Raw genomic sequence first — 13876 nt, 5'->3', positions numbered from 1 at the left:
AGATTGAACTTTGATCACATGATGAGGCAAGAGCACACAAGGCAGGTATGAGGATAGGCAAGAAACCCAAAAAAAAAAAAAAAACAAGATAGCATTTGATTTCCTCAATGCAAAGGAACTAATGCAGAAAATTTAAAGTGACAGAGGCCAATATAGGAGAAGGGGAACAGGAACTAGAGAAAGGGTTAGTTCTAGAAGAATTAATTTAGAATGTCACACATATGTACTGGAAAGCAATGCAAGTAAACTCCCTGTATAGCTATCCTTATCTCAACAAGCAAAAACCCTTGTTCCTTCCTGTTATTGCTTATACTCTCTCTTCAACAAAATTAGAGATAAGGGCAAAATAGTTTCTGCCTGGTAGCAAGGGTAAATGGAGGGAGAGGGAGGGGGCAGGGGAAGGGGGGTAGAAATGACCCAAACATTGTATGCACATGTGAATAAAAGAAATTAAAAAAAAAGAAGAAAAGACACATTGGAGAAGGCAGGAAGCAAAGAGCTGCTCATGACCAGAGAGAGGCTTTCGGCTTGAGAGGGAGAAGAAATTAAATCTAGGCCTTAAAGTTGAAACTCACACCAGATATGCATCATTTTCCCAGTGCTGTGCAGGGTCCTGTAACACTTGCCTTCAGTCTAGTATCCACAGGCTGAGCCTGGGGAACCATTAGCAAGGCAGGCAAGGACTACCCCTCCTCACCTCCCCCAACATTGGGCAACACATTTAGAGGAAGACTCCACCCACTGGGGAACAGAAAAGCTAGTACAAGACTTTACCATTGAAGTCAATGCCAGACTCACTGAAGTGAGACCCAGTACCACTTAAAAACCAAAAGCCCCTATACCCAGACCAGAGCACACAGACAGAGATTTGTCACTTGACTTGGCATTGGGCAGAAACTTGTGTCCTAACGAGACAGACATGTTTTGGCCTTCATCATTGCCAAACTGGGAGTGAACCAGGGGACCACACCAGCAGACTGCACAGGTACCTGCCACTTTGCGACTCAGGTGTGACCCAGCTTAGGGACACCTTGGGTGTCCAAGGGACTGTTTTTACCAACTGTCCTTCAACCTTAAACAGTATAACTATCTCCAGGCTGGTGCCTACAGGCAAAGCCTCTAGACCTACCCCAGCAGTAGGCACAGTCCTGTAATCTGTTGGGATGAACATGTGTCTTAGCCTGCATCACCACCTACTACAGTGTGGACCTAAAGACACTCCTGAGAAAATGAAGGTCCTGGCAGCTATGAGACTTAGCTAACCCAGCTTAACATCAGCCTTAGTGGTGAAGGGACTGCTTTCACAATGTTATCCAACCTTCAGGCAACACAGCGTGGAGCAAGACTCCATTCACTGGGAGGAGACAAGGTAGTAAGCACAACACTTTGCCTTGGAACTCAGTGCCATACTCTTAAAACCAGGTATGTCCTAACGTTCCCATCCCAAGCAAAAGCCTACAGACATAGCCTCTGGAACAGTGCTAGGAGGGGAAGAGCAGCGCATATCTCTTGGACTTGTATTATGTCCAGTACCACCTCTGGCTGCTTGTAGCAGACTGGGGCCAAGAGTCAGCCTCAGTAGTAGGCAGCCAATAGCAGTGAACTTTAGTCTTGCCCTAGTGCTATGCTTGTTTCAGCAGGCTGTCAGCCCCCCTGTGACACAGCATTGAGATGTCAGACTATAAGCTATGGAGAGAATAACCAAATAAAGAAAGAAAAGGGAGGTGACAGCAAGGCATGGCATGGGAGCATGGGGCTGTTCCCTCCATGGTAATTCTGCCCAAAGCCAGGCAGAATTCTGCAGTGCCTGACCACAAGGCAGTGACTGTGTATGAGGTGTCTGGGCCTATGCCAGCTCCAGGAAGCCTTGTAGATATGGATTGCCTTTAAGGTAGTCCTTCAGCCCATGTTGAACAACACACCAACTGTGGATCTAGGCTAGATCTCCTTCCAGTGCTGAATCAATAACAGCACACCAACAGAGAACCCACGGCAATACTGAACTTATTCATCTAAAGCTGATGTAGCGTACATGACTGTAGGCCAAGAGAAAATAAATGGTGTTCTTAGAATTTCTGAGCAGGCAGATACAAACAAACCCAGATAATAAAGACTGTAGTAAATACATAATCCTTCAATGCACAATATTGCACACTGACTTGCCTTGAACCATGAACAGTTAAATTATGGCACCAGAAATGCGCCGTACAGGTATCAACATGGGTGAAGACTCATATGGAGAATGTAAAACAGACATTTTAAGGAAATGCAAAGATCTGATTCAAGACAGAGAAGTAGAAGAAGTCTTTGAAAAGTCAAACAGAAATCTTTGGACTGAAAAATACACTAAGAAAATTTAAAATGCAGAATAGATCAAACAGAAGAAAGGTTAGTGAGTTCAAGAAAGGTAATTGAAAATACATGGTTGCAGAAGAAAAGAGAAATAAAAAAGAATGCAGAAAGCTTGGAGGACTTTTGGGACAATACAAAAAGAGGGCACACTTAGATGACTGGGCTTCAAGAAGGACTTGAGAATGCCATACCAATAAAAAGCTTGTAGAGATAGAAACAAAACCTTCCAGTCCCAGAGAAGAATGCAGATATCCAGGTGTAGGACGGTAATGTCACCAGTCAGATTTGACTTGCACAAGTCTAGCAAGTATCGTAATCAAGCTCCCAAACAGTAGTGATAAAGAGAAAATTGGCAACTCAGAGCCAAGTCATGAAACAAATAACACAGAAGGGTGTCTTGATTCACCTGGAGCACACTTCTCTACAGAAATCAGAAGTGGGATGAGATTTTAATAGTAGTAAAGGAAAAAAAAAAACCCTGCCAACTAAGAATACTATATCAAGCCAAACTAACTTTTACAAATGTGAAGAGAAGAGATAAACACATTTCCATTCAAAACAGAAAGACTGTATGATCACCAAACCTGTCCTACAAGAAATGCTAATCAGACATCTTTGAGGTGAAATAAAGGGATACTAATTAGTATAAAGCAAACATCAGCAAGTCTAAAACTCACAGTAGTAATGATACAAATTCAGGGTACAGCAAATGTGAGATGAGAGACATTAATGTCTTTGATATGCAGATTAAAAACAAGCCAATAAAAATAACTATATTTCTAAATTACTAGGCAATATGAAATGACTTAAAATGTCACGTTAGCTGGAAGCCAGCGGCTCACACCTGAAATCCAAGCTACTGGGGAGGCTGCGGTCAGGAGGATTGAGGCCCAGGTAACTACTTTGGGAGATCCCCATCCCCATCTCTGACTAAAACCAGAACAAAATGGATGGGTGATGTGGCCCAAGCACTTGAGCACCTGCTTTGTCAGCAGGAAGCTGTAAGTTCAAACCCTAATACTTCCAACCACACACAATATGGGATATTAAGATTCAAAATGTGGGGAGGAATGGGTTGCAAGTGAGGAATTGTTATTAGTGTTTTTTCTTTGTTTTCTAAATTTACTGATCATGATAAGTTGCTATTATTTCAAAATGAGATGTTATGGTCGAAGGATATTTTCATAAACTTCATAGTAACCATAAAACAAAAATCTACAAAGAAAATAAAAACCAGTAAACCAGGAACCAAAATGCATTACTACTGTAATTGTATGATCTTCTATAAGAGAAGGAGGAAGACAGAAAGAAAGGAAGGGAGTGATAGAGGGAGGAAGTTGGAATGAAACAAAACCAGCACCAGCATGAGTGGACTAGTATTTTCACTTCACCTCTGTGGGAGGTGACAGCCTCTTTCTGCACTTAAACTTGGTCTCTCAACATTGGGATAAGAGGGTGCCATCTCACCTCCACACCCATGTTTATTGCGGCACTATTCACAATAGCCAAGTTATGGAAACAGCCAAGATGCCCCACCACTGACGAATGGATTAAGAAAATGTGGTATGTATACTCAATGGAATTTTATGCAGCCATGGAGAAGAACGAAATGTTATCATTCGCTGGTAAATGGATGGAATTGGAGAACATCATTCTGAGTGAGGTTAGCCTGGCTCAAAAGACCAAAAATCGTATGTTCTCCCTCATATGTGGACATTAGATCAAGGGCAAACACAACAAGGGGATTGGACTATGAGCACATGATAAAAGCGAGAGCACACAAGGGAGGGGTGAGGATAGGTAAGACACCTAAGAAACTAGATATCATTTATTGCCCTCAACGCAGAGAAACTAAAGCAGATATTTTGCGGCAACTGAGGCCAATAGGAGAAGGGGACCAGGAACTAGAGAAAAGGTTAGTTCCAGAAGAATTAACCTAGAAGGTAACACACACACACACAGGAAAGCAATGCGAGTCAACTCCCTGTATAGCTATCCTTATCTCAACTAGCAAAAACCCTTGTTCCTTCCTATTATTGCTTATACTCTCTCTTCAACAAAATTAGAGATAAGGGCAAAATAATTTCTGCCGGGTAGCGAGGGGGTGGGGGGCAGAGGGAGGGAGCGGGATGGGGGTAAGCTAGGGGGTAGGGGAAGGGGGGAGAAATGACCCAAACATTGTATGCACATATGAATAAAAAAAAAAAGAGGCTACCCTCTGACAGTTTCTCGAAGTCCTCTGTGGGGGCCATAGCTGAAAGGACAGATTTGGATCTTAGCCATGGATATGGACCTTAGATTCTTCAAAGATGATCTCATTGCAAAACTAGTGTGACCGGCAGGGAAGGTGAGTGAGGAGGCCAGGATCTGAACATAAGGTAAAAATAACAGATATGAGTAAACTCTCTGGTCATGAAATCAAGTTTGATATTCTGCTTTTGAAATGACAGAGCATGAAACCAAAGCTGTCTACCATATCCTGATGTGATCCACCACTTTTTATAAAATTTAATCATAAAAAACCATGACTATTGTGTGGTGCTGTCTCTGCAAGCTGAGGTCAAGCACTGGTTTGAAGATCACCTTCATGGTGAAATGGTGTTTGAGAAGCTCCAATGATCACAGGGAAGGAGGACAGGCTGCACTCACCTTTGCCTGTCACAGTGGTCTCAGAGAGCATCTGTGAAGGTGGCTTTGGCCCAAAGTAAGTGTTGTGCTGAGCAACGATGCTCCTTTCTGCATCAAAGGTGTCTCCAGTGTCCTTCTGACTATCTCTGGACAGAGTGTCTCCTGGCCTTCAAGGACACCTGTGCTTTTTTGAGACCATGGTAAGTGTTCAACCTGGGGTCCCTGGGGAGGCAAACTCAAAGTGAAAGCTCTCAGGAGCAATTAAATGTGACTCTTGGCTTCAGGACCAAGCTTTCTACAGAGTGGTGTGGATGATGTGGGGCAGGAAGCCTCACAGGTGACAGAGCTGCTCATACTGCAGCCCCTCCCCTCACAGCCCCCTGCATGTGCTCCCTAGGGTATCACTGGGATTCAAATGCCTTTGGTGGAAGGTTCCACCATGTGGTAAGTGGACTCTTCTGAGGCCCTCCTGTTTCCTTTGTGTTCTGTGTTAATAATTCATACGAAATGGACACAAAAAATGGATAATTCCTGAGAGTATTTTGTGCTTTCTAGTATCACTTTCCTCTTCCTACATCTAAGCAGTTCAATACTTTGCTTAAATTTCCTTCACTGTCCTTTCAGCACTTCCACTGTGCTCACTACTTCTGTAACTCTGCAGAGCCAAATTACAAAGTTGAAACTTGATGGCTTTTGTTCCAAATTTCTGAGTTTTCTTCAGTATGCTTTTGTTTTGTCCAGTGAACTAGGAAAACAGGAGCTCTTCCTCAATTTTCTACAGGTCATTTATGAAAAACTGGCACCTACCGTCACCCATAATGGTGTAAAACTAAGCAGTTTTCCCTAAGAACAAAAATCAGCATAACATATTTCCTCTCACTGCTTCTATTGAACATTGTTCTAGAATTTTCTGCCAATATAAGAAGGTGAGAAGACATGAAGGACATCAGATAGAAAGTAAGCAGTAAGCTTATATTTATTTGCACATGAGATTATTCATGCAGAGCAGTCTATGATTCAAATAGAGAAAAGCATACTAAAACAATAAAAAAGTCCCCATACTTAGTGACATATATGACAGAACATGTGGAAGTGTGTACACTAAAATTCATAAAACATTGCTGCAAGAAATTAAGACCAAACTAGCAGACAGCTATACTATGTTCATGCATTTGGAGATTCAATATAGTCAAGATATCAGTTCTCTCCATGTTGATTTATAGATTCACTATAGTCCCAATCAAATCCTAGTGTTCTTTTTTTGTAGAAATTTATAGATAGATTGTGAAAGTCATGTGATAGGTGGGTGTGTGGGTGAATGGGTGGGTAGATGGGTAGTGGAGGATGTATTGACTGGTTGTTGTGTAGGTGTTTTTGTGTGTGAGTGGATGGGTGATTTGATGAGTAGATAGTTGGGCATGTCAGTGTGTGGGTTTACAGGCGAATAGATAGGTGGGTGGAATGAAGGGTTGGTGTCCATTTGACTGCCTGGCTGTATGGGTAGATGGATGGGTATGTGGACTGGTGGATAAATGAACATACAGGTAGATGAATGATGAATGGGTGGGTAGGATGAAGGGTGGATTGATAGATGTATGGCAGGATGGGTGGATCAGTGGATGGATAATTGAATGGATGGCTGAATGAATGGATGAGTGGATGATGCATAAATAGGTGGATGGGTAGATGGGTGGTTAGGTGGGTGGCTAGATGGATGTTGTGTATATGAGTGCATGGGTGAATGTTTGTGTGGATGGATGAGTAGATATATGGATAGTTGATTTGTGGGTGGATGAATGAATGATTGGTGGTATGAATGATGGATGAGTACATGTATGGAGGTAAGGAAATGGGTAGATGAATGGTGTATTGGGTTGGTAGATGTATGGATTATTGGGTGGATAGATGGACACATAGGTTAATGATGGATAGGTTGATATTTAGATGTATGTATGATTGGATATATGCATGGGTGGATGGAATAATGCATGGATGGATGTTGGGTGGATGGAATAATGCATAGATGGATGTTGGATGGTTGGATGGATTAATGAGTGGGTAAGTGGATGGGTGACAGATGGAGGTATGATGGATATATGAATGGTTGGTTGGGTGGGTGATGGATTGAAGAAAGGAAGCTAATCAAGGGAAGAGAATTAAATAAGACCTGTGGTGTTGGACTGGAATGGGATATCTGTATGAGTTATTAACTTATACACAGATGTATTCACATAGCTAGATGGATAAATGGATAGACATAGACATACACATATATATGAAGTAGAAACATAGATGTGCATTACACTTGACTTAGTACACAAGCATGTATTTTCTAGGTCTATTCCTACAGTGGGATCAGCAGTGGGGACAGTGCAGTACACAATAATAGTCTCTACCTGTTGTGGCAGGGTAGTCAGAGGAGAAACCAAGCGACACTCAGAGGAGTGGAGAACTCAGGTTTTTATTTTTTTTACGCCATCAGGCTCAGATGTGTACCTGTGTCTGAGCCCTGAACAAAGGATTCACAAGATATTTAAAAGGTAGTGTGGGGCATCAGGTTACAAAGATGCGCTCAGGTCATGGTGTCCTAACCAGTGAGTTAGATTGTTTAGGTTAATTGGGCTGGTAGTGAGCTAGGGACCTAGTGTTGTTTAGATAAGAACAGCAGGGGAGACCTGCTTTGGAAAGTTTATTTACAAGTGGAGACAAAGAAAGGCAGGAATGGGTGCTTATCTCTGCTTGGTGCCTCTTATCTCAGTCCTGAGCTTTTGCAGGGCTCTAATGGGCAATTCCTCACAGCTCTGTCCGAGGTTACAGCTTTTAATTGACAGTTTACCATGTTTTACAACCCTGTTCCAAGGCTATCTTCCTCTTTATACCTAGATCCTGGTTTCTGAATTCTGTTCTCCAATAAACAGAATTTACGCTCCTTGGAGAAGAGGTCAACAAAAGAATTGGAACAGGATTAATGAAATATGAATCAGTAATACCTTTTGGTGACAGACCATGGGACATAATAAAAAGAAAGTGAGGAATATGTCTATTCTGGAGAAGCTATCCTGAAGGTGCTCCCAATGGCTAAAATAGGGACAATTTGAGCCATAATACCAACAGTGACCATGTTGGATCCCAACTCAAGACAAAGAAGAAATCTATGAGCTCATTCTGAAATAAATACATAAATAAAAGCCAGGTATTGTGGATCACAACTGTAGTCCCAGCTACACAGGAGGCTGGGGCAGGAGGATTCCTGGAATTCAGTAATTTGAGACCAGCTTGAACAGCATAGTGAGACATCGTCTAAAACAATAAACAAATAAAATAAAAAGAAATAAGTTGTGAAGAATGACCTTTCCTTTCAGAAGAATTCCAAGGAGTACATAAGCAAGGAATGGGGAATAGGAATTCACCTTTAGAATTCCTCAAGGAATTCTAAATACCTAGGATATTCCTCAAGGAATTCTAAATACCTAGAATACCTCAAGGTATTGCCTCAAGCTAGATCCTCCAGTCCTGAAGAGATTGCTGAGTGAGAGGTTAAAGAGAGGCAGGATATTTTCATAGTCTCAGACCCATCCCTCCATTCCACAACATTTAAAAAATTTCAAATTATGACAAAGAATAACTTTATAGTAAAGAGCCAGGCAGATACTGCTGTAGGCAAGTGGTCCAAGTTCAGGTTATTGTGCAGACCCATGGGTGGGGCAGACCCCTGGGGCAATGCACTGAGAAGGGACAGTAACCTACAGACACTCCTATAACTCCTACCCTCTACCAGCCTTGAGAAAACATCAGACAACCACATTGAGATGCCTTTTGCAAATAAGTAGTCCTGAAATGCCTCCCAGAAATGAAAGACAAGGAAGAACCAGAGATTTCCCCATGGAGAGGACAGGCAAAGTGAGTCCTCAGAAGAAAAATGGCATCTGTGGGAAAACTGGTGACTTAAATGAATTCTGTGCTTAGTGATGTCATAATGCACTGAGGTTAGTGCTTATCCAACAAAGGTTAGATGGTTGTGTAAGGTCATAGAAGAAGGTCAGGGAAGATGGGTGAAGGGTGTGGCAACCTTGTAGTGTTTTTTGAACTCTTCTGTAAGTCTAGAATTACCTCAAATTTTCTTCCTGATGATAAAAACTTCAGGCTATGCAAACACTTGGCAACACCGGATAGTTGGAAGTGCAAGGAAACAATGGTGGAAATGGCATCATTTCTGCCAAAGGATATTATTTTTGGGCACAGGCATAAAAATTTAAAAAATCAGTACTTAAAGTCCTACATTTTCCAATGAAAATAAAGTCCTTCTGACACCGATGATACTATCTCCATATTCATTCTGTTTTTTCTGTCTGCAGTTTGTAATGCTGTAGGATTTTCTTAGTCTGAAATTTTCTTCATGGTGAGAAAGTCTGAGAATTTAATGATCAATGAATGAGTCCATTCTAAGAAGCCTGGCCAATAAATGCTAGGGGGAGCAGGACTTTGTCTAGTACCAAGACCCCAGGGTTCCTGATGGGTGCAGGCACAAAGGCAAAGCAGCCTGGTCTTGAGCTCCCGTCTGGCCTGGGCTCCCAACTGGATGTTCCAAGTCAGTCAGGATACAGGAAGTAAATAGTTCACTTTCCAACTCACATTTCCTCATCAGAGCACCAGAATAAGTCGGTGAGATTAGAGAGAGTACAGAACCTTTCCTGGTGAACCTGAGCCAGTTGTACCCATGAGCCCTCCAAGGCTGTGTCTCTACCTGAGACTTGGGTGCCAAGTACTGAGCTGCTCTTGCAGTGCCTGGATTCATACCACATGCAGCAAAAAGACCACCGTCCTTTTCAACTCCCCTAAGACAGAAGCGTTCCCTCTTTGGGGATGGCTTTCTGTATGACCCTCTACCATAGACTTCACAGACCAACATGAAGGCCACCTCAGTGAGGGCATAAGGCAGACGTCCAGAGGGATTGGATTGCATAATATGACCAAAGTCAAAATTATGTAAACCAGTGTTACCTGAAGCCAGCAGCCACCTCTGGACCCAGAACAGCAAACTATGGCCATCAGAGCATGAATGGAATGGTGAGGACCTGGGGACCTTAGCCCTGGCTGGCCCTTCTTCCAGTGCCAGGCCTTGCTCTCCCTGGGCAGGGTTCTCTGCCCTTGTGTCCACATCCATCATGTCCTCATCTGAAATGTTTCACTAATTTAGAACAACTCTGGTGTGTGCTGCTGTTCACAATCAGGCTTTACCTCTCCATCCCCTTTCAGCTGTCGAATCAGGAGATTCCTGAGTCTGAGTACCTGAGGGCCCCAGGGCCTCCTGTGTCAGGAGGACACACACATGGTTCTGTGAGAATTTCTGATGTCCAGCAAAAAGGTTCAAGGATTTCTAATAAATATCACAGGAGGATGGGGTGAGGGATGCATGGACTCAGGGTGGTGGCACAATCTTGCTCAGGCTTTTCTCCACTGACTCTGCTGGGAGCCCAGCATGGATGCCCAGGGCCACACTGGGCTTGATGGTCACCTGATTTTTCTAATCTCTTGGAAACTGAGTGTTTGTTTCCATAGTTTGTGTGTCTTGTTCACGAATGCACAAAACAAGATCAACACGTGTAGGTTTGATTCAGGAGCATGTGGAACTGGATTCCACTATAGGAACTAGAGGGTCAGCCTCTTTGCTGTAGCCCCTGCACCTAGCCCTGGTGGGCACCGTCCTCCATGCCTGTTCCCAGGGCACTTGTGCCTCTCTCCACCTTACCTCTTGACTGAGGGTGGACAGAGTACAGAGAGACTACCTCCCTCCCTCTCTCAGCAGGAAATGTGGCCCCTGAGTGTGTCCACTCTTGTTCTGCCTGGCATCTTAGCGTTCAGTCTGTGTCAGGTCACGTTGGGCAGGTTACTGTAGAGGAGACATTGAGGTGAGCATGGGGTTGGGGACAGGAAGGTGTTCGGAGGTCAGTGTTTACCTGGAGAGTTTACCTGTGAGGTATGTTAACTTTGACACATCCCTGAATGCTGCTGACTTCAAGGACATGCACAGAGAAGGGATGTCTTGTCGAGTCTGGACCAAGGTGTCCAGATAATATTTAGGACCTCCATTTCCACTTTAACTTTAGATCAGTGGCAGGAACTGTTAAGTGTCAGAATTTCCCAGCAGGATTTAGGACATACGTGAACTGAAAGTGTGCTCACTTTCAGGAATTCAAGTTCAACTGGGCATCCTGCAGACTCTTTGCTACATCTGGCTACCATGTGTGGAACATGTGGTACTCAGGGTAGCCATGTGAATACCCCAGCCACTGACCAGTGACTGATGGTGCAGTCTGAGCAGGAGTGGACTGTGGCCCAGGGCATGTGGACTGGGTAGGAGCAAAATGAACAGAAGGGAGATTCAACATGTCCCTGGAAGAGGGGCTTGAGGCCTCTAGCCATGATGGTGCTTTTCCACAGTGTCATTAGTTTTGCTGGTTTTCAAATGGGAGCAGCTGCTCCACTCCAGGGAGTTGGACGGATGGAGTAAATAGAGGAGGCCACAGAGCTCTGGAGTTACAATAATGCAGACCCAACACCCAAATCTCCAGCTCCATTTGATCTAGAACTCATTCACTGGAAACACATGAAGCAACCTTTGCTCAGGTCCCTGATACTCATTTCCATTCTAGTTTTGATGGTGAGCACAAAATAGCTTCTCATCCTTGGGGCTGTCCCTGTGAAAGGCCACACTGGGAGGTCCTGTCACCCCCAGCCTGGTGCCTGCTTCTGATTCATGAGCCTCAATGCAGGGGTCCTATTCTTGTTCATTAGGTTGATGGGACCCATGCTTGCACAGCTCCAGCTGTCTGGGCCTGAGGAGCCAGGGCACTCTATCTGCTGTGTGTGGAGCCTGACCTTTTAGTCTTCAAGGTCTGTGTGTCCCAGACATGCACGGGACACTGGCTTGCAGCATGTAGTACTGGCTGGATCTGCCCAAATACACTGGATTGGCTCTCTTGGGAAGCCCTGCAGGGTCTGTTGTGGTGTAGCAAGAGGGGAGCAGATCTGAGACCCTAGGGCCCCAGGGTCAGCACCAGCTGAAGTGTCTCACCAGCTCTGGATCCCTGAGTGCAAAGGAGCACAGGCCATCTTGCTCAGACTGAGGATTGGTATGATCTTCATGGTCAGCTTCTGGGCCTTCACCTGTGCTCCTGGCTGCTCTTCACTCTTGGGTGTTCTGGTCAAAGGGAAGCACCTGGGAGGAGATCTGGGCCTGTTTCTGCCTCCCCAAGGAGGAGCTGTATTGTCACAGTGAGCATGTTCGTGTCTGTGCAGGGAGAGTGTGACACCTGCTTTGGTTCTTGTGTATTTCTCCTCTTTCCCACAGAAGACTGCCATCCAGCTCTAAAGCATGCCCATGTCCTGCTTCCACAGCACACATGGTCCCATTGCAGATTTACCCTGTCTTGTCACCTTCCCCTCAGCTGGTCCCCCCACAGGAGAATGTGTCCTGGTGACATATTCATGGACATCTCTGCCTCCATGTTATGTGGAATCGCAGGCATGTAGTCCCATTTCACAGGGACCTGATCCCAGTGTCTAAAGAGTCTTTGCGTAACCTGCCCCTGGCCTGCTCTTTGCTTTAATGAGTGAGCCAAGTGCATTTTAATCATGAGTGGAAATTTTAAACCATTATTTTCCTATCAGACAGGTCACTCGTTATGTGAATCAATTCTTGACATATTTTCCAAAAGTTTACTTAAAATAAAGCTTACTCATTGTCATGGAGTAAATCCAAGCTGTGTTCCCAGACCCTCATACTAGCTTGGCCCCTGGGAACCAGCTGGCAATGATCATTTTCTTCCTATAAATCTTCATGGGTGACCCTTGGCTGCAGGCCACCCTCCTCTGCTTCTTCTTCACCCTGTTTGTGGTGGCCCTGGCCAGCAATGTCCTGATCATCATGGTCATCCACTGCAGCCCCAACCTTTATACTCCTGTGTGTTTTTTCTTGGTCATCCTAGCCCTGCTGGGTGTGGTCTAAACTGTGACCATCCTGCCCAAGGTTTGGCACTGCTTAGCCCAGATTTTGTCTTCTCCTGGGTCTTGAGCTCTGAGCTTCTCCTCTGCACCATGGCTTATGACCACTACCTGGCCATCTGCTGGCCACTCCACTATGGTTCCCTGATGAGTAGAAGGGCTTGTGTGGCCCTGGCAGTCTTCATGTGGTCTACAGGGGCTCTCACTTCCTTTGTTCTCAACTTCTGGGTCCTGCGACTGTGTTTCTGTGATCCCAACTTAATTGCCCATTTCCTCTGAGGGATCCCCTCTGTACTGCTGCTGTCCTTCAGCCCATCCTTCATCAATGATGTCAAGACAGACATATTCCAAACTGGCCTGAACCTCCTGATGACTATGACGTCTTACAGCTGCATCATCTCCAGCATCCTCAGCATCTGTGCAAGCGGAGTGCCTTCTCCATGTGCAGTCCCACCTTGCAATTGTTGTCTTGCATAACTTCACTCTGCTCTACACTTATGTTGGGTCAGCCCTGGGCTCCACTGGACTTCTGGACAAGGTTATTGCCATTCTGTACAACATGGTGTCTCCCTCTTATTCAACCCATTCATCCACACCCTGAGAAACAAGAGCTCAAAACATCCATTAATAAACTCCCATTATTCCCTAAATGACACTGAGGGAGGAAAAGAACTCATACTGGACTCATCCTGAATCTAGGGGACATAGGTTGAGACATCACCCAGGATGGCTGTCCAACAGTGTGCTTGTGGAGAACACCATACTTTGTGCCAGAGAATACCTGATTCACTACTTTTTTAAAGATTTAATAAGCCTTAGTCATTGCCACACATCTAGTACATTCAGTGGTCTTAAACATTAGATATTTCTCTGACTCTTTTAGTCAAATCTC

At 44.4% G+C, this 13876-nt stretch overlaps 1 pseudogene; it reads left to right on the top strand.

Annotated features, from left to right (window-relative positions):
- The first annotated feature begins 6799 nt into the window (after positions 1 to 6799).
- Positions 6800 to 13637, top strand: LOC109701187 (olfactory receptor 13A1-like; annotated as a pseudogene).
- The last annotated feature ends 239 nt before the right edge of the window (positions 13638 to 13876 follow it).

The sequence above is a fragment of the Castor canadensis genome, chromosome 7 (assembly GCF_047511655.1).
Source record: "Castor canadensis chromosome 7, mCasCan1.hap1v2, whole genome shotgun sequence".
NCBI classification, from domain to species: Eukaryota; Metazoa; Chordata; class Mammalia; order Rodentia; family Castoridae; genus Castor; species Castor canadensis.
Note: the sequence above shows the minus strand (reverse complement) of the source record. Positions and strands in the feature narration are given on the sequence as shown.